Source organism: Coturnix japonica, chromosome 8 (genome assembly GCF_054131305.1).
Source record: "Coturnix japonica strain WE chromosome 8, WE-NBRP24, whole genome shotgun sequence".
Lineage (NCBI taxonomy): Eukaryota > Metazoa > Chordata > Aves > Galliformes > Phasianidae > Coturnix > Coturnix japonica.
The window spans coordinates 12,144,061-12,170,061 of record NC_140670.1 but is presented as its reverse complement, the minus strand read 5'-3'; the positions used below and the strand labels follow the sequence as shown (position 1 = coordinate 12,170,061).

The following is a 26,001-nucleotide window of genomic DNA, read 5'->3' as shown; positions in this document are numbered from 1 at the left end:
AATTTGTGTACGGTAATAACCTGTAGTGCTCTGTTAATAGATTAAGTGCTTTCAAGGTGGTGTAGTTGCTAACACATACATTGATCTCTAGTTAGTAGTAAAGGTCTTCAGTCAAGCAGGGAAACTCATCTAAGCCTGCAGCTTCCCTAGAATGGAGGCATCGTAACTACAGGATGTGTTTCAGCTGCAGCAACTTTGAAATCCCTAAGGCAGCAGGAAACAGTACATCAAAAAATGTTGATCTTACTGCTCCGAAGCCATGCCCCTAGGATGGCTGCCCCCATGCATACTCTACCCTCTCTAGGGCCTTTTTAGTGCATTTACCTTTTCAGCCACATCTCTCTGCTATTGCATAATTAACAGTGGTGTTTTGTTGAGGTTGTTTTGCTGTTTGTCTGTTTTTGTATCCAAAGAAGAGATCACAAAGTCCTATGCTGCTGAAAGCAGAACCTCAGATATTTGAAAACAGCAACTCATTGCCTTGAATGGCTCTGGCTTCAACATCTGCTCACGTGAGTGTGGAGGGAAAGATTTTGATTGCTGTTTGGGGAAGAACTGGGGATTATTTCTCTAAGCTTTGACCAGTTCCAGGGAATTTTCCTTACACCATTTATTACAAATTGCAAATGGGAGTACTTGTTTAGGTAAGCAAAATCAGCATGGATATACTCAGTGTAGGTAGAATAAGATAACACTCAGTTGACACAGTGTTGCGCTGGCATAATGACATATGGTTATAGCTTGTGTATATCTCTCTCAGCTGTATGTGCTCTGAGGCATAAAGAGGATAAGTGACTTGTACAAGGCCATTCAGCAGATCAGTCATGGAGCAAAAATGCAGAGGCCCTAAAAGCTAATAATCAGTAAGGAAGCAATCATTACACTGGGGATGCTCTATTTTCTGTTTTTGTTCTAATTTAAAATGAGAAGCCATGTTTTTCAAAGACATGGCAATGTCTTTTTCCACCTACCCTCCAAGGTTATTTTATACTGTGGAATAACTCATTTTTATAATGTCAGACTTACTTTATTTGATATTCCTGTTTAAATTACATGAATAGAGACAAAACATATCTAGATTGTTGGAAAAATGAGTTGTTTTTTAATTACCCCCCATCCAACCTTGACTAAATGCTTACTGTCCATGGGGGAAAAGGTTTCCATTTCATTTAAAAGACTGTTCCACTTAGTAGCTCAAAACAGATTTTGGTAGTCCAATTAAATAGGATGCTACTTGATTACAAACTTTATGCTGAAAACTAACTATCCCTAATGTTAAGCATATTGTACCTGCTTGTCAGTGTGCTGTTGCACTTCCCTTTAGTATGGTGGCAGGTTATGCTGCAAGGTGGTGTAGATGCAGAAAGTCTCTTCTGAATGTAGTGATATTATATATATTATTATCCAGGTATGAATATGAACTGTTTTGAACTAGATGTAAGTAACATAGTTGTTTTTAATTGACATTCTTCGGATATGTATATATTACTAACCTGGATTATATATAGTGTCTATTTCTGCATACTTCATGGTTTTGATGAATAATAACTGAGAAGAAGTGAGCAGCAGAATTTGCATGTAGCAAGAATTCTGAAAGGCAAATAAATTTCTAGAACACTGGAAAAGAAATCCATTTTGCTGTCAACTGCTGAACCAGTAACTGCATCTATCAGAGAGGAGAAAGAAGAAGTAAACAACAAAAATACGTTGTTCTTCTAGAAGTGTTAGAAACCAGAATATAACTGTACAGAGCAAAACAGTGAAAACTAACTGTGGCCTTCTGGACTTGTGCAGAAACTGAAACAGCCATAATAAGTACAAAATGAAATTTGAAGACAGGGAAGAATGATAAAATATGTTGCAGTTAGAGTACTACTGACATCTGCAATAATGGGAGAGTTGATCACAGAAAGAGTTCTTTAGAGAACAGTGATGCACATAGCTGATATTTGTTGAACAATAGAAATGAGTATTTTTTTTTCCCCCCAAGATGTTATATCATGCACCACATGGTATCTGTAGAGACTGCAGCATGTGCATTTTGTGAAGAGGGAACTGGAGCTGGTAATGAGGAGCTCCTTCCAAAGGGAAGGGGCAGCAGGCAGCTGATGAGAGGAGGGTCAACTTCCATGTATTTCTTTCCTCCCATAGGGAAAAATGTACTGCACCTCTTCTGTAGATGTAGAAATCTGCAGTCACTCCACCCTGTACTGCTTACTCTACCAGTACTAATGAGCTCCAGAAGGCATTTTGCTGTCTGAGGAGATGTGCCTTTACTGCTGTTCCTGAGAGTGCGTATTTATACTCCCTTCATGAAACAATCAAATGCTTCCCTGGCCTGTATGTCTTCTCTTGAAAAATTTCTAGGACCAGTGAATTCATGTAAACAGTGATTTATTTACTACAAATCTGTCTAGTTGTGTTTCTTTTTTTCCCTCTGTGTATTTGGAAATGTCTGTTTTTTTTCTGTTTTCCCCCCATCAGTTAAATGCTGCTTCTTCATCTCCTGCCTGTAAACTGAATGAGGTTCTTTACTGGAATAAGCCACATCCTTAAACAGGATGAAATTAGACTCATAGCTGGCATAAATCAGCATTGTGCTCTCTGCTTCGGTGCAGCTACACTGATTTGCTGTTGCTGAGTTTCTGCCCTAATGTTTCTTCAGGACACAAACAGCACTGAGCTCATCAGTTAGGCGTGGCCAGTTTTCACAAATACAGAAACCTACTGTAGTTTATACACAAAATCGTCAGCGTGGAAAAGGGAGACCTTAAAATCACTTCCTCCCTCCCGCCCACTTATTTCTTCCCTCCTTTCTTTCGTGGAGAGACAGAAATGCTCTGTTTTAGTACTTAGAATTCAGGTTAGTACAATTCTTTGCTGAAAGCCTTATTTGTGTCCATGTTATTTACAGGCACTATTGCTAGATAATGTGATAACAGAGGACAACATCAGTCACCAATCCTGACTTTCCATTTGGAATAATGACAGTTGGTTAATACAAGCTGCCTGCAACCAGAAAAGGGTGGAGAGCCTCAGCTTTCCTTTGATGGGAAATGGAGGAAGCAGAGCTTCATTTACCCACTGCTACATTCCTGAAATATCTGATTCTTCCTATGGGACCTGTGCTGTTTCCAGCCTGTGGAATGCATGGGGTAATAAGACATGGGAACAGCCTCCCTGATACCTGCATTGACATTTTAGACTTGACCAATGAGCCTAGACAGAGCTGACCTTCTTAATTGAGAAGGGAAGTCTCTGTACACACAGTTGGGTATGTCTTTAGTGTGTTTCTGTTTTTTTTTCAACTACAGACAATGTCCAGTTTGCCAAAATAGTCTTATTCTCTTCAGCCCATGCTTTTCTTCTCAGCCAGTCTCATGCCACAGAGCTCCCCCTTCCTGCCCTCTCTGGGGTCGTGCTCATACTGATGCTTTCTCCCCATTCTTGCTGTCTTGTCTCCTTCAAAAATTCATGTGGATATCAGTAGGACAGTAAAAATGCCATATCTGAAAGTGGTGACTTACTCAAGCTTTTCAAACACACCTTGATATAGCATCTACAGTCTTGCAATAGGCTCTCTATTTCTAACTCTCCTTCTGGTTTACTATTTTTTTTTCTTTTTTTTCCCTACGTTCTTGTTTAGAATGCAAGAGTACAGAGCTTACTTGCTGGCTTTCACCAGCTCTACAGGTGAAAGACTTGTGAGGTCAGCTGTTTCTGTTGGAAGCCTTGCTCTAGAACACCATTCCATGTTGGTCAAGGCCACCTCTAGCCATACCCCCACTAAGACAATGGCATGCTGCCAAGGATATTGGGTTCTCATTTGGATGTGATGTGGCATTTTAACCGTCCTGATTGGCTGATGAGTGCTAACAAAGTGTGGCTGGCCTAGTGATGACTACCTCGTTCTGCTTGTCCCTGGGTTGACCACCACAGAAGCAACACTCAGCTCAAATAGTAGTGGGAGTAAATCTGGCCAAAAGCTGACCAAGCCTTTGTGTATTTGTTTGGTAGCTCAAGTATTCTGCCTGTTCCATGCTCTGAGCAGGTTCACCATGGGGTTAGAGAAACGCAAGGTCTGGCTTAAGGGGAAGTGGCAGGACTACATGCCAAGGGTGGGGAGCAGAGTGAGGCGCACCCTTAGTCTGGTTTAATTGCACACTGGCACCCTGCACTCCAGGCTATAGCAGTGGCTGTGATGGGTCCTGCAGATCAGACCAGACTTGTGGGAGCACCACAGGCCTTGTCTCTGTGAGCACTCACCCAGCTCTCTTGTCCAGCTCCAGATCTGACAGCTGCATTTTAATAATACTTAGTACTAATGAAGAATCCTTTACATCAATAGGAAAGTGTTTCTCTGTAACATGGGGTCCCACCCAGCAGGGAATATCTGTTTCCTCAGGTGTAGGAAGGCTGCAGGCTGGCCAATTCCAGTGTACTGCAGCACCCATTGCAGCCTATGTGTTCAACGCCCAGAGATGCTGGCCTCTGACACACCACGTGTGGTGCCTTTGAAGTCCGTTGCTTTGTAATTTCTGGCAAATGGAGAAAAGATGACTGTACAAAGCAAGCTAAGGGAGGAATAGATCTTTGCTTTCCACTAAGCCATTTCTCCCTCATCATCTGCCAAGAGCAAACTTTAATTTATAATAGAAAAATAAATCTAGCTAGAGTTTACATACAGAGAATTGCTTTTAAAATGAATTTTGGCTGATGGAAAACACTGCCTCGTTGTAGTACTATTTTTCAAGCAGGAGAAATTAGATCCTTAGAGCAGAGGTAAAAGATGAGGAGGGGTTTGGCCTCTTCTCCAAGGCAACAAACAGGACATGAGGAAATGGCCACAAGTTGTACCAGAGGAGGTTTAGATTAGACATAAAGAAAAACTTCTCTGAGAGTGGTCAGGCACTGGAATGGCCTGTCCAGAGAGGTGTTGAAGTTGCCATCTCTGGCAGTGTTCAAGAGGCATCTGGATGAGGAGCTGCATAATATGGTTTAGTGGCTTGTGGTAGCAGTGGTTGGTGCTTTCCAATCTTGTGATTCTGTGATTCTATGATAAGATACAGGACAAGTGCAGAAAGGACCTATTTCACTGCTGAAGGCCCTGTGTCCCCTCTCCCAGCAGAGGATGAATACATTGCTAACCATAGCAGACTGTTTTAGCTAATGCTCTCAGTGTGGATTAAGAATGCAAGTGTTTGAATTAAGCATTTTTATCATGTTTTACTGCTTTGTACGTTTCTCTTTGATTTGGGAAAGCTCAGGCAGGTAGATGAAGATAGAACAAATCTAAGATTAATCTTTCCCTCTCCTTACACTGAGCCAGACCTAGAACTGGTACCGTGCAGCAGCACTGTCACTGGGCAGCTCACAGTGAGAGTGATGAACATCCCTTTCCTTCAGGTGGACTAACTGGGGGAAGCCTTTGGCACTTCATGATAGGAGCGGGGCTCCAGGAGTCAGTGCCTGCAGGCTGCCTGCTGCTGTGAATTTGAAATATTCTGTGTGAGAGAGCCACCAAAAAGACCTTTCCAATTGCAGTCTGGCAGAACTTAGGCAACTGGTATCGCTGCTCATTTTTGTGTTTTCCCTCTTCATTCCCACATATGCAGAGTAAATTTGTTCAGGAAAATGATTTATCCCAAACACCCCCATTTCTCCTGTTCACTTTCCGCCAGATTGCACTGTAAAGCAAACTAAGAAAATCAGCTGCACACATGTGCTAGCTAGAGAGAGAGCACACATAGGAAGGAATGGACATCTAGGGGCAGCAAACATATATGCTAGCCAGCAATCAAAACACTACTGATTAAATAAAGCCCATTTATATTTATTTTTATTTTTATTTATTTATTTATATTTATATATCCATTTATATTTATTTATATTTATATGCTTCTACACCCCAAAGCAAGGTGGAAAATTGACCAAAAATACTGAAGCTTTGTCTGTTCAACTTTAGGCTGTTGGCATGGCTATTGTGGACTGAGGTATTTAGAAAACTATCCTTGTCATCTTTTCTCATGTATACAGCATCAAGCCCCCAGCTCTCCTTGTGCCCTGAGAACAAAAGGTGCTCAGTTTGCCTACTAGTGATCAGCGATTTGGCATTACTGCCCCAAAAGGGATAACTGCTGGTAGCAGTTGCTTGCTGTTACTTGATTAGCTGGTTACAGCAAACCAGCTGTCTTCATCAGAGCATGAGATGTTTCTTGGTCTTCTGTGAACAAATGTGTTTCTCTGGAAATCATCTCAAATTCTGGCTAGCAGGGAGGATGATCAAAACAATGTAGGGTTATAATTGCATCTGTGGTATGGTTATAGAATAAATTTTCAGTCTGTAAAGTGAAGGGTCTATGCTGAGGAGCGATATCTGGTAAGCAATATGAAGCTAAAGATAACAAATTTTAAACCATTTTTGATCTCATAGATTATGTGTTACTTATTGGTTTATGGTTCTGTTTAAGATCTAACTGTATGTTGTGATGATAGGTTTCTCTTGCAAATTTTTTTAAAGCTGACTTTCTTGGCTTTTATTTTTTATAGATATTAAAGAAGTCAGTCATCCCTTACTTTTCAGAATAATATCTTCCTTACTTCAGCCAGATGAGCAGCCTTTATTGTTTTACATCTAATTACCTGCTAAGGAGCTGCATAGCTCTGAAAATGCTGAAGTGAATGATGGGCAGATATTTTTTTCTGTAAGTCAGAAGATGTAGGGAAAACAAATATAGTCATTCAAGTCTCTTTATCAGCAGAAATTTCAGAGTTAAAAAAACTAGGGATCATGATTATATCCTTTTCACTGTGATAGTTAAAATAAATACATGCACCAAAATTAGACCCCAGATTGATTAAAGACAATGACTGTGCTGCTTTCAAAGTAGAATGTCTTATCTTTTCTGCCTACATTATAGGAGATTATTTTACACTGACAGTTAATGTGACTAACTCTTGCAGACAGTGATGTGTCTGTTTTCTCTTGAAGACTTTGTTTGTATTTTCGTTGCTGCATTGATGAATCACAGAATTACAGAATTGTAGGGGTGTAAGAGTGTAGAGGTGTAAGAGACCTCTGGAGATCATCTAGTCCAACCCCCCTGCAAAGCAGGCCCCCTACAGCAGGCTGCACAGCATGGCCTTCAAGAGAAAACATAATAATAATAATCATGATCCCTAGTAATGCTTTTTTTTGTTTCTTCTATATTGATCTTGTGCAACCAACCACCAGATCTCAGATACTGTTTTGTCAATTTCTGTTTGCTTAAAGTTCTGTTTTTGATTGCATGGCTTTTCATAGAGAGTAATAAATTTTTATGTCCGTCTTACCAATAGTGGGATGTTGTAAACACTGTAAATTCCTACCTTCCCAACTCCCTGTCCTATTACATTTAGAAGAGCTACTGTCATTTTCAGAGCTATGCAGGGTGAGCCAAATGGAAGACTGCCACTTCTGTCAATTACAGCTAAGAGCTGTAGAGGGAAAAAAATAGTTGGGCTTCAAGCTTCTCTTGTAGATTCAGAATCTTGGCCCTAATTCCTCAAACAATTTCAGTAAGGTACTCATATGAGGCAATCCAATAGGAATGATTGCCAGCCTGGTGGATGAGGGGAAGTCTGTAGATGTATTCTATCTAGACTTCAGCAAGAGTGGTCGGGTTCTGGAAAAGGCTCACTGGGGATCTGGTGGAGTCACTGTCCCTGGAAGTGTTCAAGAAACATGTAGTGATATTAAGGAAAAAGACTTAGCAGGCAACATTGGTGGTAGGTGTAAGGATAGATTAGAAATCCTGGAATTAATTTCCAACCTTAATGATTCTATGAATCTGTAACTACTAGAGTCTACAGTTACCTTGAATGTTGATCTGAAATTGGCGAAAAGTACTGTAGCTAAAACCTTCCCAAAGGAGAAAATGACATATTGGATTGTCTGGTGTAAGCGACCAAGCAAAATGACTACTTATTGGCTCATTTTCTATTTAGAACTTCCCCTTCCTCACATACCTTTTAGAGGAACTCTCTCCATCAAATTGTTCCTCAACCTATTCAAGTGAGCAAAAACAGATAAAAGAACTAAGACATATTTTGGCAGACTAGAGAGAAGTTGCAAATTGAAGGGTTTTAGTGGCATAGTTTCTTTAACAAATCTTTTTGTGGATAAGAAAAACTTTGGTCCTTTCTCAGTGTATTTCTTTCAGATCTTAACATTCTTAAATCCATTGTACTACATCTAGACCAATTTGTGCTTTCGTTAGGCACTATTGATTCTAGCAAAGGCAAATTATTCCTAGACCTGACCTGTAACACTCTGTTAACAGTGCTTTGCCTCTGCTATGCAAAGAATTTGTTAATTGAATTAAAGCATGCCATACTTATGTAGTTTTAATATGCTCACCAAGTAGTGTACTGATTTTAAGACTGCTAACCCCATTTCTGAACTTTTCTCTCTTAGGAAGCATTAGCTGATAATTTTTAATTTTATGTAATGAAATGAAAATATCTACTAGGGCAGGGTTAGCTGAACAGTTTGACTTAGCTATGAAGGAAAAAGCTAAGCAGTTTGATTTCTAGTATTGATAAACAAGTACAGCAGCATGTCTAGGATATCGAGAAACAACCAAGACTAACCCAGCTCACGATAATAGCCTTTCCCAAGCTCAAAACCTACGAATGCCTAGAAGACATCCTCTTAGAAATCCACAGCTCCAATTAGTTTAATAGCAAAAGTCTTGTGATCATAGGTTAAAAGTAGTTGGCATCTTAGCAAAACTAGATTTAATTATTTGACCTTATTTTAAACTTATCTGTGCTTTAGTATGTCCACTTCCCTACTTGTAGTATGAAAAATAATTATATCCTTTTTCTTGTGCTCGAATGCCTTACTTAGACTAGGAAGTCTTTGGAACAACTGCTGTCTGGTCTAATGTGCATGTACAGAGCAGAACACAATGAAGTCCTGATCTCAGCAGGGGCCCCATCTGCTACTGCTGAGATAAATGATCTTTTCAGTACTGGTTGTTTTTTAATCTCTTTAAATTACCATAAATACATTTTTAAAGCCATATGCTTTCATTCTATATCCCACACCACTGAAGAAATCTGGGATTCTGTGGAAATATAATTATGTAACCATATAATTAAAGTCTGCCTTATACCTTCTACATGCAAGGAGGCTCAGTTGAGGTCAAGAGCCAGATTCATCTGCCACTTTGTAGCTTTCAAGTATGTAAACTTAGTTTAGAAGTGTTATTTTAAATATGGCTCTGGGTATGTAACTACATACTCTTTCAATGGAAGAATATTTTCTTCAACTAAATTCTGTTCAGTTAAACAGAAATTAGTTTGCTGTAGAAGATACTGATTCCAAGCTGACTTATCAAATTATAGGACTGGATGTCTAGCATTGGATGCTGAGCAAGGAAATTCAAAGAAAGCTTTTTATTTATGGCAGACACAGAGATAATTTATCCCACAGTGGGATGTGGCAAGAGGAATGCTTCCAGTCCCTCCTCACACCAACACCACATTTCTCACTGTGTCTGTCTCTGCTGCATCAGTGTTCAGGTATCCCCAGCTTAGTACGTGGCACTGCTGGTATTTTGGCAGTGGCACAAGCCTAACATTATGATGTTAGTGTTTTGGCTGGATATCTCAGATTTCTGGAGTATTGCAAATGCGTAAAAGAAAGTGGTAAATTTCTAAACATATTATCTGATCCAAATGGAAAGATAAATATACAGGCTGAGCAAAGATTGTGTCTCTAATCAAAGGCGTTTTGTCACTGTCAACATTGAGCACTTTGCCTTAAGCAATGGAAGTGTTGCAGACAGGTGCTGGAACAGGCTGCCAGGGAGGTGGTGGAGTCACTGACCCTGGGGTTGTTGAAGGAGCAATTGGATATTGTTTTGAGTGACATGGTTTAGTGGGAGCTATTGGTAATAGGTGAACGGTTGGACTGGATGATCTTTTAGGTCTTTTCCAACCTTGGCGATTCTATGATTTTATGACTTTCAGAAAAGACTATGTTTCTTTAACAAGAGAAAATATTATTCAACCTGGATGTCAGAATTACCAGCATTTCCCAGGTCACATCAGCTTGGGATGAGTGTCATTATCTCTGGACTGGCCTTTTTCTTTCACACTTTGAAGAACAGGGGTAGCACTTACCTGAGCATTGAAACTCAATGTGAAGCTGCCATACAGTGCCCAAGGTTGGATGCAGAAGGATTGCATGAACTACTTCCCTGCTGCAAGTGCTTGCAAAAACCAGACCCAGAGTATTTGAGTTCTTTTTTTTCTTTTCCTGAACAGACAAGCTCTCTTCACCAAGAGCTCCTCTACTTTCATGTGAGTGAAGTCAGCTAAGAATTTGTTTCATCATGGTTGTGTTTTAGGAATTATTACTTGTAGTTCCATTATTTAGAGTTTTGTTTTGGTTTGGTTTTGTTGTTGTTGCTGTTTGGGGGTTTTTTGGTTTGGTTTTATTTATTTATTTATTTATTTATTTATTTTTGCTTCAATGTTTTTAACTTCAGGAGAAATTAGAGTTTTAAATACAAAAAATCTTTCCTCCCTCAAGAAGTACAACAAAGAATCCTTGTAAGCACCAGGTGCAAGAAAACTAAGGTAATTGGCTGTGATTGTGAGATTCTTGCTAGCACAATACTTTGCTCAGTCAGATATGTATGCAGCATCCATTTCTGCCAATGGAAGTTAGAGATACAAATTGAGGGTACAATAGGGCAATTTATGTTTAGCTTCCTTTACATAAAATCCATTGAGCTTTTTTCTTGGTAGGGAACTGTTTTTTAAACAAAATCAAACATTTACATGTATAAGATGTGACATCCAGAAATTTTCACAAGTTGTTAAAGTCCAATTAGGTTTTTGCAATCTGTTCTTTCTTGGTAGTAAGATAATTTGCTGTTATCAAAAGAAAATACAGTTTATGTATTTCATATGCAAATTAATTTACTTTGAATGGAAGGAGGAAAAAAAAAGATTTGGAAGCCGATGTTTTTGCTAACATCAACATTTGCTTATGTTTTCATATTTCTTCATAGTAAGACTCCTTTGGTGCTCCATTCTGGCCTTCTATTCAGTCTCACAGTACCTCACAGCTTGCACTTTTAAGTACCATCCCCATCTTTCAGAAAAACATAGCTAAATCTCTGCCGGTAATCTAATCTGAAGTGCTCATTTGACTTCAAATTCCAGTAACAATGGAAAACCACTTTAAGACAGCCAGTGTAAATTTTGCAAGATGCTTTGCTTTGCACTTGCCAAGGTGCTCCTGCTTTCCAGCAAAGAGCAAGTTCTGCTGGCACATACAAGGTGCTCCCTATGATCACACTGAGGTTTTACACTAAGTCACTTCCTCAGTCGGTGGTTGTTCAGCCTTCGTCTGACAGAGAATAACCTACACAACCAAGATGCCTGGTGCTGTAAAAAGCAGAGACTGAAGCATCCTTTAGCTCAGCAGGATGTCTTATGCGTTCAGCAATCAGATGGACCAAATTAGACCATCTCCTCCTCTATGGAAACTGGCTATTCTTTCAGGCTCACTGTTTGCTCCTCTTTGGAGCACAGAAATCCATATATATGTAATATATATAAAATTATGCTCCCATTAAGAACAGATTTAAAGGGTTCATCACCCATCATGAAAATCTCATTTTTTTTCTGATCTCATTACTTTGAATAGTGTCTCCAGATGTGCTTAAAATTAGCCTATTAAAGCACACATGACATTTAGCAAAGAAAGAACTGGATTTAGAATGTCTTTATCTTCTGAATCAGGTTCCTCCCCAAATACTTCTTCCAAATTATAAATATGGACTATTTTGTTGATGTGTGTTATTTCACAAAAGAGTAATAACTTCATTTGATATGATTAAAATGTTTCTCACACCATTTTATGAACGTAACTGTGAAAAAGGAATGCTTATTTCTTTTATGTGATCTTTGGTATTTCATCTAGAGAGGAATGTGAGCTAGAGTTATTGAGCAATAGCAGACAAACTGTACCAAAACACTGAAGCTTAAAGGAAACAAAATATGTAGTCTTTTATATTGTTTTGGAAAAACAAGTCACCAGAGTATTTGTCAAAAGTAGCACACAATCACGGCCTCATCTAATTAAAATTCAGTTCCATGCTTTCAAATAGCTTTAATAATAGTCCTGCTCAGAATTCATAGCTATTGAGGGTAACCAAGGATATCAAGGAAGGGATAAGAATTTGTATGTCCAATTTATCTTCCAGAGAAATATCCGGAAGTAGTCTTATTGATAATATAATAACATTATTGAAGTAGTTTTTGTTTTTTTCGCCAGTGACCAACTTGTGTTATCCTTCACTAGTAGCTGCTGCCATTCTAACTTATGTAGTTATTTGGTGTGGTCTTCTTGTTTCAGCATGTTCTGGGAGAAAGAGGAAAAAATTTATTCTAAATATGTGTATGGGGCAGTTACCCAGGGAAGTCTTCCGGATCTTAGGAGACTGGGGGGGTGGGAAGCAGAGGATTGTACCACATAGTGGATATCTTGTCATGCCAAGGATGAGGAGGAAAGATAGAGCAAAAACCCTAACAGGTGATTTTTTTTAAACAGCCTTCCCTCCATCTCCGCCTCCATTTCCCACCCCCACTCCCCCACCCCTCCACCCCCAATGTCTTGAAGGAAAGTATTCATAGCATGAAGTGGAGGTGGAAAACATTCACAAAAAAAGTGCCTGTGGCCGTACTACATCAGGCTGCGACCATGCTTGGCCCCGTGTATTTCATCCAGTAAGGAGATCAATAGTTGGACTACAGAGTTTACTTGCCTGCGCAGGAGCTGCAGGGCATGGTACTGCTGGAGGAAGAAACATTGGTTTCTCTGCATGTGTTGAATCAATGTCAACATGTTTTACAGTGTTGTGATGAAGCTTTTTTTTGTGCTATGAATGCTCGTGACCCCAGTGTGCATTTGGATAGTGTGTTGTCCTCTGAATACCTTGAAGTGTATGTGTGTGAGACACAAGGTAAAGGGGAGGAAAAAATGTGCATTATTTCTAAGAATGCCTGTGACAATGTGAAATCCCAGTTACTGAGTCTTCCCTGCAGCTTCTGTTGTGATTAATAATGACTGTTTTATGTTGCAAAACACTAGAGGCAGCAGATCCACACTATCACTGATTTAATACAACAATTCATTGAAATAGAGCAGCTAGTTTCAGATGTAGTGTTGTTTCAAAAAGAGGATAAGGCATCTGAAAATGGTCAGAATCCTAATTTTGATTTGTTCTATATAAAAAATAAATACTGACTGACTTAACTCAGTCCTGATGCAAGTTCACTTTTACATTGTGAACTGAGTGAAGAAGTTCGGGTATAAAGCAGTGATCCGATTTACCTTCCATGCACAGCTGAAGAAAACCCACTGTCTCTGTATGATGCCCCAGTATCAGTAACATGATGCACAGGTGCATTAAGCCACCAGGTCCACTTCTTCCATGCACTTCAGTTTATTCAAGATATCATCTGTGCATATGTCCATACCAGGCTTTTCTCATAAGGTGGCCAGAGGTATTGCTGGAAAAGAAGAGAGAGATGTGGAAGAGAGAATAGAATTCCTTTCAGAGAGGTTGTGTCAGAGATATTCCAAACCAGACAGCAATGGGCAACTGGCTCTACTTGGCTCTGTTTCGAGTAGGGCTGGGCTATTTGGTCTCCTGAGATTCCAGTCCCTGGTGTTTGTTTTCTAGAAAATCTTCCAAAACCCTAAATTTCTTTCATTTTATAAGTACATAACATCAAAAACATAACTCCAGCTCCCACTACTCATGCCATTTCTTTAGAGCTTCATATTCTGGCAATGGCAGTCTTCTTTCCAATTGTGGCATCACCTTCCATGCTGATACAGATGAGAGTTGCAGATGGGCAATTCATGCCACACCCTGCCACGAACACCGTGAGGAACTTGCTGATGGTGGTTGAGCCCCACTCTTGTGGGGCAGCAGGGATGAGGAAGTTTGTTGCCTCATTGATAGGATCATTTTGTCCTGTTCTGGCTTTTGCATACTGCTGTGCTACATAAGCAGTGTGTGGCAAATTGTATTGCACAGCAGGAATGGTGGCCCAAAGGTGGGGCTGGACCCACAGCACAAAACAGCTGCATCTGCCTTGTCCCAGCCACTATTTCTCCAGCTGCAGGCAGAAGCCTCACTCTTCTCCTGTTTGCAAGAGCTCCTCCCAGCCTCAGTCTTGTAATCCCTGCTTTCCCCACAGCACTCAGCCTCCCTGCTGCCTCATTGCGGCTGCATGAGGGCTCTCTATGAGAGGAGGCTGCCTGTGTGTACACACACACTTGCACAGAAGGATAAGTGTTCTCTTAAAGAGGGAAAAACTTTGTCAGCAAATTATCTCATCTTATGTCAGCTATCATAATCCCCTTCAAGCCTCAACAAAATGCTCAGACATGTTTGATCAAGTCACCATTAAAGAGAAATATTGTGCTATTCTTGCAAACTGGACCACCTACACCTTGGTATCGCTATAATTATTGTTGAATATTATTATTACAAGGGAGCACAGAGTGTGTAGGTCTTTCTTTAATATGACAGTGGCCAATTTAATGGAACATTACTGATTAACACAGCCAGTACAGAATATGCTAGCATACCTTTAACAAAACTTTATGTTCCAGCTGAATGGATTACAGTACACCTCTTGAATGCCTAGTGACTGGCATTGTGCCAGAGCCTTTAAAAACTAAAAATGTAGTTTGCTTTCTCCTTTTTGTTTTTTTTTTTTTTATTCTCCATAAAGAAATCTGAAAGCAGAAGCACTGACCGTGGCAAGCTCCTCGCATTAAGTTTTTCAGTAGGCAAAAGCACAATAAATCAAACCAGAACAATCCTGTGTATGTTTTTGCTTTCACGTAGGCTGCAGGGATTGAACTTAAGGACTTGATTTTTATTACTAAAGGAATGTTTTTAAAACATCACGACCTGGAGCATGTTGTGAGCTTACTCCAGATTTCATCATCATCTTTTGCAATTTGCCCAACGCCCGGGCTCCATGCTCCCATGGAAATACAATTTATTTCTCTTGCAAGAGTCATTAAAATCCATAAGCACAAACAGAGAAACCTGCAAAACTGAAAATGAGCACTAAAATCATGACAAGATCTGCTACCTAGATTATTTCCCCTAAAGCAGAAAAAATAAGACAGTGTTCCTTTTGCTCTCTGAGTTATTATTAGTTCAGTATTATTTATCACACAGCTTGGAAATCTTGAAAGGTTACAGCTTTTTCCTCTTGCATGGCTTTGGGGAGGCTCTTGACTCTGGTGAGGATTGCAATGTGACATTGTTTTGGAAATGAAAATTCTAAACAGATTATTTTCTGTATTATCTAGATAATGGAGATGATAAACGTATGGATTCTAGCTGGTGTAAGCAGCTGCAACTCATTTGAATGATGAAAATTTTCACTAGCAAAGAACCTACCCCTAAGGAGGGAAATTTGGAAGAAATCTCGTGTTGTTTTGTTTTTTTTTTTTTCTAATATGAATGTAGTTTGTATTTAAGTTTTAGAAAAAAGAATATTAAGACTGAATAGAAATTTAATTCCATCTCCTTTTGCTCTTAAATGACAAGCCATTAACAGATATATTCCCTAAGCCTGTCTGCAAGCTTCATCCTTCTGTGCATCCAGGTCAGCTAAACACAGGCTTAGGTCGTGAGTGACTGACAAAGTCTGTATTGATGTCAGTTAAACTTCCTATGTGTTACAGTAAGCTTTGCTAAATATTGATCACTATAAACATGAATTTATAAGCTACAATACTTTCCTGATCATGGACATCCACACCCTTCTAAAACGTTATATCTGTGAACTGGACTAAGTATAGTTTTCTCCATGTACCCATAAGTATATATGTCTATGTTTTTTAGATTAACAGCATCCAATAGAATGACTAATCCATACATGTAAGCAAGTATAGATTATTTCTGGTATTTTCCTCTCTTCCTCCTTTTTTTCCATTTTTTTAATCCAGATTTTAGATGTTATTTCTGAATCCAAGCACCAAGTGTCAAGGGCAAGCCCTCAAACCCACTCACAACTCAGTCTCTATTACAGTATCAGCTGGATCTGTGGGGCTCAGAATCATATGACTGAACCATAAGATACAAGTCTGAAGGGAATGGGCTTTTGCCTTGCTGAATGTGCTTTTGGCCTTTTCTGAATGTGCTTCTGGAGCACTTGCAAAGGTAATTAACAATTACCAGTGTATTGAGTGGGGCTAGTTTACTGTGGGCCTGGCTCATGATAACCACCTTCCTATATTTTCATGCTGCAAAAGAAAATCTCATGTTCTTTTATATTCACAAGTGGCAGATAAACATATGTTTAAATGTAGCGGGAGCACCCATACCGCATAATCTCTAGCCTAAGTCTTTTCCTGATTTTTTTTTTTTTTTTCCTTCTGAAGTTTCCTCTTTTCCTTCATTTTGTTTCACACCACCAGAATAAAAGCTTCTACATCATTATGTTCTCTCGGACAAGAGGTACTCTGTAAGAAACCACCTGAACCAACACTGGAAGTCATGAAAATAGCTGCACTAAGGGCTTTTGTCAACTGTTTCATCAGCTGATTTTTATGTTTTTCTGTGGAAACAATTCAGCAGATGTAAATCCCCTGGACTGTACTGAAAGAGTAGCTTCTCTTACCCTTGCCAAAACCCATTCTGAAGGTATTTTGCACAAAATAGAAGTATCCATATGGGGTTTTGCTGATGTACCTTCCATTGCTTCAAAATGTACCTTATCTCTTCTCTAGAGAAACAAATTTTACCAATTTAGGACCTAGCATCTAGTTAGAGTGTTTCTAGTGGGAAACAGAGAGGAAATAGTTCTACCCTGAGATTTTCAATTATGAATCTAAAATAACATTAAAAGCTAAAAACATCATCTCAGACAGCTATACTTTCTAGTTTGTATTTGTGAACATAACAGCAAAACAAAAAATCAGGTATAACTGATGTTAGCAGCATCTAATTAAACCCAGCTAACCTTGACCTGATAGGTACTCTAACTTCCTAAGATAGCTTGGGTGAGTGAGGGCTTCTCATCCCTGGTTGTACACCTTGTCTTGTCTCCTGGCTGCAGCATACAGGAAGGAGCTGCATCAGTTCATGTTGCTTGGATATAAATGTGCCTCTTCCTATAAGTGTTTTTGCATAGTCAGGAAAACTCTCATACAGAATATCTATGAACTGTCTTGCCCAAATGCATGCATTCAGCAAAAATGCCTCTGTAAATAACACTGGTTCACAAATGTCTATGAACCACTTGCGTATCAGGGTAATGGATGTCTTGCAAATGCTTAAACTGGATTGAAATGCCATTGCCTAGATCACTGTCATTCATATGCAGATTTGGTAAGCTTTTTAGCACCAATTTCCCTGTGCTCAATAATAAATAGATGCTGTCTGCATTCACATATTTTTTGGTGGGGAAGATCATTAACGTGGTCATTATTGGTAAAAACTGCTTAAAGACTTCATTTAGTAATACTCACTCTTGGAAATTGGAACAGCAGCATCAAATCTCTGTCCTCGAATATGTGTGTGGCTATCATCTAGCAGGAAATGGATGGCCTCGATCAGTATACAGGAGTAGCTCAGCTGACAGTACTTTATATCTCAGTGAAAGGAGCAAAGCTTAATTTCTTCCTCTTGCACATCTGCTGAAGTACTGATAATGGTATTGCAGTTGTGAATGTGAAACACTGAGGAGGTCTCCTATGCTCTATTTTGTGGTGTTTTTTTTTCTATTTTAATTATATATGTACAGGGTAATTCAAGAAGCAGTAGGTGATCATGTGGGTGATTTGGTTGTATGCTCATTGTTTGTTGTTTGCTTGTTTTAGTTTTCATAAATGCAGCCACGTCTGTTCATGATTTCCTTTTAGAGAGCATGTTTAATAAACTAGACTAAGATACGCGATATGAAAGGGTGTCATGCTTCATCAATATACAATAATTTCTGCCTTACAGTGCAGATATTTGGGGCTGTGGGATATGAAGAGTCTTATAACTGAAGCCTGATCATTGCAACAGAGAATGCATAGTCACTGTCACTAAAACCTGACAAGATGTTTAAATTTTAGCTTGTACCATTAGATATAAAAAAATTACGTGAACAGTATTCATTATGCACTTTTTAAAATTTTGCTTAAAGTTATCCCTGTTAAGTTTGTATTAATTGAAATTATTTAGCTTTTTTTTTTTTTTTTTTTCAGGCCTACTGTGAATAGATTCTTGTACAAATAAGTAGTGACCCCATTTCCAAACATACATACAAGAAAGAAATTATTTGCACTGAGAACAACTGCCCTAAAGACATGGCAGAGTCCCCATCACTGGGAGTTTTAAAGATGCCATTGAACAGGGCACTAAATAATCTCATCCATCCTTTTTTCAACAGGAGGATGAAGTTAATGATCTTCCAAGGTTCACTGTTCTACAACTCTACATTGAAATCATGTGCTTTCTTTAATCCTACCAGGTTGCAATCTTGTGATATTCTCAAAGCTTTCTGCTTCTGTATGTCTTCACCTGGAATTTGCTTCTTCTTAGTGTTTTGAATTAGTTGGCATAGAAAGACACATTTAACCTTTAATACCTACTTAACCACACTGGAATTGGTATTCTGGAAACAGTTCTTTTGAAAGCAGGAAAAAAAACTACTTGGATGAGTAAAGGCTATGAAAATGAACCAAAAAAAAAAAAAAAAAAAAGTATATAAGACAAATGTAGACTACTAATATCTGTAAGGTCAACTTTTCACATTCTGTATTTTGCTCTGGGGCAAAGGCTAGGGCTGTATCTGAATGGCATTGGCATGCTTACTGTAATATATTAGTGATAGTAAACAGTCTTGTAAAGCTGTTAGAAGATGACCTGCTATTTTGTCTTTACCAGATCTTTTCTGCATGGATCTTCTGAGCAGCACCTTTTTACATCTGTAGAAATATCTTCTTTAAATCTACATAGATTTCTAAAAACTACCTTAAATTGATAGACTAAATGAGAAATCTTTGCTTTATATTATAAAGCTCTGTAAAAAGAAAACATGAAAAATGCCATTCTCCTTGATTATGTGCAGCCAAATATGAAAATAAATGAGCTGTGATCCATGCAGAGAATCCTGTATGGTTCAGTTAGTCCACTAAAACCTATGTGAATTTCTTAAAATTGTGCTAATGGTTTAAAATTGAGACTCCTATAAAAGTTCAAGAATTATTTGGCAACAGATTGCTTTTAAAATTGGTTAAGTCTTCACTGTAATACTGATTTCTTCCTATACTGTAGTCTAAAACAGTAGTCACTTTGTGAGCCAACAATGAATGCCAGGACGCACAATAGAAATTAATAACATCTGCTACATATTGTGTACTCTGATGGCAAAGTGGAAGAGGAAGCTTTCAAAGTGATTTAAGAACTAATGATTTAGCTTGGTGTTGGCTGAAATCTGAACAGTTCTTTGCTGCCTATCTCACCTTTGTAGTCATTATTGACAAATTGCATGGAAGAGCCCATCTGCAAGATTGTAAAGACCTATGAAAGTAAAATTCACTTTATGGAGAATCTGTTTTCAACCCACAAAAAATGAAGAAACCAAAAACTACTTGTGAGGACTGCATCTAATTCTCCATCCATACTATGTCGGGCTGCATCTGTAGATTAGAGAATATGTAGTCTGTGAGATCACACACCTCCTTCACCTACCTTGTTCAGACTGAGCAGCTGACAATCAACCCTTTGTTCTTCTGTTGGGCAGAACTGGAAAGGTTACCCAAGCTGTGGGTACCTTACGCACCAGGTATGCTGCAGCACCAGGGCAGCTGAGGACAACCTGTGTTGAAGGAGAACTTCATCAGGGAGACTCTGAAATGAGTCATACCAATGGCACTAGCTCTTTTAAGTACTATTTCTTGCTGTTCTTAAAAGCCTCTGTAATTTTTTTAACTTGAGGATTATTTTAGGAGTGAGCAGTTTTGCAATATTCTGGTTAAGAATGATATGCTATTGTAAGAGTTTTTCATCAATATTTCAAGTAGAGAAATGTAAAGAGTTTCTCAAAATAGATGCTATTTACTATATCTAGTCTAACAGATGCCCTTTAGTGGGAAGAACAGCAATATAAAAGCACCATCCTAATAATAATGCAGTTGACATACTGTAAATCTGAGGTAACTCCTGAAGCTTGCTAGTCAGGACAAGTTTCCTTCAGCACCATTACAATTACAAGACTAATTAGTAGTTCTCATGCACTTCCACAATCTTGTTTCTTGCAATGCCTATTTGACAAAGCAGGAGATGCTTAATTCCTGATCAGAGGGAGCTAAACGAGCCAGGCTTTGTCTCTCAGCAGTTCAGCAATGTTGTTGAAATTGTCTTTATCCAGCTTGCCTTTTACAGCTCCTCAATCACTTCTTAATACAAGCGGAAAGGAGTCCTGTTATTGATTGAGCTCCTGACTTTTATCCAGCCTACCTTAAGCTTTAAATAGATTTCTCCTGTCATAGAAATAATAATACAGCTTGCTCATAGCGGAGAGCGGGGTCCTAGATACTGTGAGTTCTTGTTGCTCACACAGTAAGTGAAAACTGTTTGGATAAGCAATGGTACAGATGCCAGCTTCCACATGGGGACAACCCATGCTGCACAAATTGATGTGCCACCTTAATGCTGCTGGATTGATTGAACATTTCCCCGCTGTTATTTTTCTGCTGTTGTCTTTCCTCAAGAGAATGGTGTTCCTAGCATGACCCCTTTTTCTTTGCACGTCAAGTGAAGGAAAATCACCCCTTGCTGTACTTGTGGGGACAGATATTGATCACAGTGATGCAGACTAAAAGTAACTCCAGGGAACTGGAGGGATGTCTGAACTCTGGCCTGTGAAATGGGGGTCAGATGGCAGCTGCTGGTTCCTGGCTTTATTTCTTGTGGAATGGAGAAAGGCAGATCTAAGGCACCACTGCTGCAGAGTGCTGAGCCCCTTGGCAGAGGTGAAAATTTATTGTTATTTATTTTTGGTGTTTACAGAACAAAACATTGATGTATGTCACAGTCTCAATACATTTTCTTAATGGTCATATCTATGCCAAATGTATTGATATTTCTGCTAGACATTATGATCATTAATACCAACATTTAATTTTCATAAAAGCTTTTATTTTTTTCTCTAGGAAATCACATAAAGCCTCATTTCACAAATTAGCTACTACTTACTGTGCAGCAGATGCTTTATGCTCAGTTTGTGACTTTTTAGAAAGTGCTGGATGTGGATATGGCTGAACTCAGGACAAATCCTTTCAACTCCCCCACAAAATCTTGTTGGGGCTTTTTAACATAGTTGGCTGAAAATATGGATTAAACTTGAGCTAAGCATCAAAAAGATTATGCATTTAAAGAAAGGGGCTGAAATGGGGGAGGTGGGGGAAACTAAAGAAAATCTCATCCATTAATGTGATGATCTACAAAATGGTGACGTGCAAAATATTAAAAACTGTTTTTCTATATATTTTTTCAAAAGGTAGATTCTCTCATTAGTTACTGGTCATTATCTTTATTCATGAAAAATCAGAAGGTAGATCTCTTTCTTAGCATACTGGCAAGCCACAGCAGCTGAGTTGCACCTCCACTGAATTAGACTGTAGTGCACTGTCTGGAAAATTAGTGAAAATAATTTTTAAGCGGACTTATGGAGAAGCTTTAAAGAGCTGAAACATTTTGCTGAAGTCTGTCTGGTTAGGCCTTTTTTGGTTCATATGTAAGGGAAGATTTTTCTGTGGGGAAAAAAAAAATACATTCAGAAACAGTGCTACCACCAGCTGTCATTAGTCCTTTACATGCAGTCAGGACACATGATAAAACCACTTAATGTGAAGTAAAATAAATATTTATTATGACTTAAATTATCTTCTGCAGATTCTTGGTTTCATTGGAGGTTTAATACCCATGGGGAGCTTTGAAAAAATGCTGTTGTGGTGAAGTAGTGGGTTCTGTTACTTCAATGAAGATAAAATGCTACTTACTGTTAATGTGTGGGATTTGCTGTTTTCATTTTTTGTTTCAAATCTACCTCCTGGTTATAAATTATCCTTCTGGTATGCAGTTTCTAGTCTTTACTAATTGTGATGTGACATTGATCAACAAAGTTAGACAGTATTTTTCCTTTCTTCTCACTACAAGATGGTTGTTATATAATTGTATGCATACCATACATAACATATAAATGTTATATATATTTATATATATTTTTAATATTGTAGATATTGTATATATATAATTTTAACTGAAAAATAATGATTGGGGATGTGTGAAAATGAGAAATGTAAATGGTGATCAGCCAGTGTTCATGTTCATAAAAAATGAATACATGGTTTTGTGGCCAAGTGAGAGCATTCACAGAGCTAGCAGCAATTCCAGACAGTCATACAAATACAATGCTGTTTGTGAATATAAATTCAGGAAGGGATAGAAGCCTGCACAAAGTGAACAGCCATTCGCAGTTCAAACAATTTTTCTCAAACATTGTTAGCACAACATTTAACCAGCTTTGCACTTAAAAAGTAATTCAGTGCTGATGCTTTGCCTCTCAGAGGATGGAAAATATTTTTGCTGTCATTTGCCTGAGATAGTACTATTTCGTGGTGCTTTGAAGTAAATAATTTATTGTAGCTTGGGGCTTTCACTCCGAGACTTTTCATGTATGATACACTACTTACCTTAGCATTCCTGTTTATATATTTACATTGCTCTCATCTCTGTGCTGCTCAGGCTTCTATGTACCAACACATCTTCCACTCCCTGCAGAGGAAGAATAGAAGTCATTAATGCTTCCGTATCCCTGATGATTTTATTAAATGAAGTTTAATTACTTCCATTGCTTTTGTATAACATAATCTAGTGCTCATTTACTCTATTATTAACATTCAGAGGAATTAAAATAGGGTGCATTTGCATCAGCACACATTGAGTATGATGTAAGGCCAGGCGTAATTAATTTCTCTGTTGTAGCCACGGAGATTGTTAATTAAAAAAAAAAAAAAAAAAAGCCAATATGTGAGACTTTATTTTTTACTCGCAATAAGGCTACTTTCTATCACTCTGGAGGTGTAAATAAACACTTTGTTAGAGGTTATTATGTTTCTTTGGCTTTTAAGCTCACTTTACCAGACTAATGGTAAATGGTAAAATGTAATAGTGTAAATTATTTGTGGAACAAGAAAATTAAGCTACGTATTCAAAGTTAAAAGTGTTTCAGTATCAAGTTCTTCTTCTGAATGGTAAAATTTTCATCACCTTCAAGGAGAGAAAGGGCTGGTCCCTTGGTCTATTATTTGTAATGCCCAGGAGAAGATAAGTTGTTTTTCACAAATCTTCAGCCATGCTCAGCTTTCCCAGTCCTGCCCCAAAGCTTCTGCCCCATGGCAGCTCCATCCCCTGCAGTGGGCAGCAGGGCTGGCAGCCCTTCCTCCATTGTGCTCCCACCATGATGGCTGGAGCTGCTGCCTCAATGCCATACACTGGAGAGCTACCTGATTTAGGATATTTTAAGATCTGTTTCTGTGTTCCCAGTCTGACATAAATCCAAGTGGCCTATTTCTCTTTTTTACAGAAAGTGCTAGAAAAAATATCATTCTTATGAAAAAATGATTTTCTTTAAAAGCTTACTAAAATGGGAACCTCAAGACCAAGGAATACCCAAATCCGCAAGTGCATTTAAAAATATACTGGTTATGTAAGAGGATTTCCTAACAGAAATTAGACTGAATCTCTTAAATGAACCACCCACTCCTGAAATCTATCACTCCAGCAGCCTGCTCTGAACCTTTGCAGAGGATTGTCTACATCTGTTGGCTAAAGAAATTTTTCATAAAGAAATGTTGCCTTTCTTATATAATTCTTCGTGACTTCTCTTCACCACATGGCAGGGCACCCCCTGTCAATAAGTGACCTTCCTTAACCAGCACTCAGAAATGACTTAAACCACTTGACAGCTTGAACACTGCCAATTGCTAAGGAGCTTGCTGCTCGGAGCCAACTGCAGCACCACTTGGTGTTCATTGCACAATACAAGGGGAGCACAGTTATGTCTGTGGAAATGAATTTTATTGAGGAAATTCAGAAAAGGGAGACACGAAGGAGAAGTACTCCATCAGTTGTGTCAATTTGGATGTTGTTTACTGATAATGAAATGGCAATGGGAAAAACTGTGCAGGATGAGGATGAAATGCCAAGATGGAGGTGATAGTGTGGTGGTGGAAACGAGGGAGAGGGAACTGGGTAACAGCTTGAAAAGAGGCACGTCTAGGGAGTGTTCTGCAGCAAAGGGAATTGTAAGAATTCAGGACCTTCTGTTACTGTGGGATTTATTCCTAAGTGGTTCAGATCACAGCATTCTAGATATTGTACATCTGTCCCAAAGAGAAATTCTACCTTAGCAAGACTAGTTTTCAATCCCAGAGTGAGAGGCAAGAGGGGAGCAAGAGGTTTCTTCCTTTCTGCACTGAGGGATTCTGAGTAGGATGCATAGGAGAAGAAAAAGGATGCAGGGAAAAATGTATCCAGCACCAGTAAAGCACTTCTGGCAATTCTTGTGAAGGTCTAGTAAACAAGATACGAGGCAACTATGCTGAAGGTACAGATTTGCTGCTTTTGAGCCTGTGTACTGTGTTTAAATCATTAGTCTTATTGTTCAGTGTTAACACTAGAATTACATCGGAATTCCTGATTTTATATGTTCAGGTTCTGTAATAAGAAGGAGTCATCATGCTTAATGTATTTTTGCTTGCTATGCTAGGTATGCAGAGTTCATTCTACTTTCTCTTTGGCTTCTGAAAATTGTGATGTATTTTATGCTGAAAGGAAGGCACAAGGGACCTCCAACAATGTGCTTAAATCAGACCTATTTTATTAATGAAATTTAGTCCATAGGCCTCTTAAACATCCTTCACAACTGGATTACAGCAGTGCCATAAGTAGTACTGTACTGTAAGACTTGGTATGTGAGGGCTTTAGTTAGGAACCATTTTCAAATATATATGTAACTGAACAAAAGGGAAAGTTCCATTTGAGAGAAGCAACAGCCTTGTTGTTTCAGTAAAAGAAATACAGCTCAAATTCCACGGGATTAGTTACCCTCAGAAATAAATTGGGAGCTACGACAAAAATATCTAAGAAATCATCCTTAAAAGAAGCTAGTTACAAATTATATCAGTGTTATTCCTTTTTTTTCATGCTCCCGAATCTTGCTAAAAGCCTCTTTCAGGCAAATAAGGAGCCTTTATAGTGCTAAAATTGGGTTAATGTTGAATTAATAAAGCATTAATAGTGCAATACATTGAAGTTATTGGTGATAAGTTTTAATTTGAGAGAATTCAAAGACTGAAGTAGAAATTAATTGTACCTTGCCTTTTCTTCAATACTGTTGCTAGTCCCCATGTACCACACAGCATACAGAGGTAGAGTACTTGGCAAGGAGATCTATAGAAAGCTAATGGAGTACAGACAGTGTACAGCCTAAAACAAGTAAAAAAACTGAAGTTTAAGGAAAGATAATGGAAGTTAGTAATGTTTATGTATCTTCATGAGTCTGTAGCGATGTACATTGATAACTTACTCCACTCAAAACGGATATCAGAAGTTGTGGGGAAAATACCTTTATGATAAAAGAAAATTGTCGATGTCTATCTTTTCATCAGATATGTTTTTTGTTTTCTTTTTTTCTTTTTTTTCTTCTTTTTTTTTTTTTTTCTCAGAATTTACTCTTACTGAAAGCAAATGAGTGCCTATTGTAAAATATATATTGGCAAGATTTTTAGTCTGTGAGAACATAACAAAAATCATTTAAGGCAACTATTAATCAGCTCAAAAAAAGTTATTGATATAAATGATGCTGTTTAGATGTCTGCTGTCTGATTTTAAATGCCACACTTTT

At 38.5% G+C, this 26,001-nt stretch overlaps 1 long non-coding RNA gene across 5 annotated transcripts in view; it reads left to right on the top strand.

The window, feature by feature from the left end:
- The window catches only part of LOC107315770 (uncharacterized), a 251,329-nt gene that overhangs the window by 174,776 nt on the left and 50,552 nt on the right, over window positions 1-26,001 (top strand). The gene's annotated exons all lie outside the window — the stretch shown is intronic.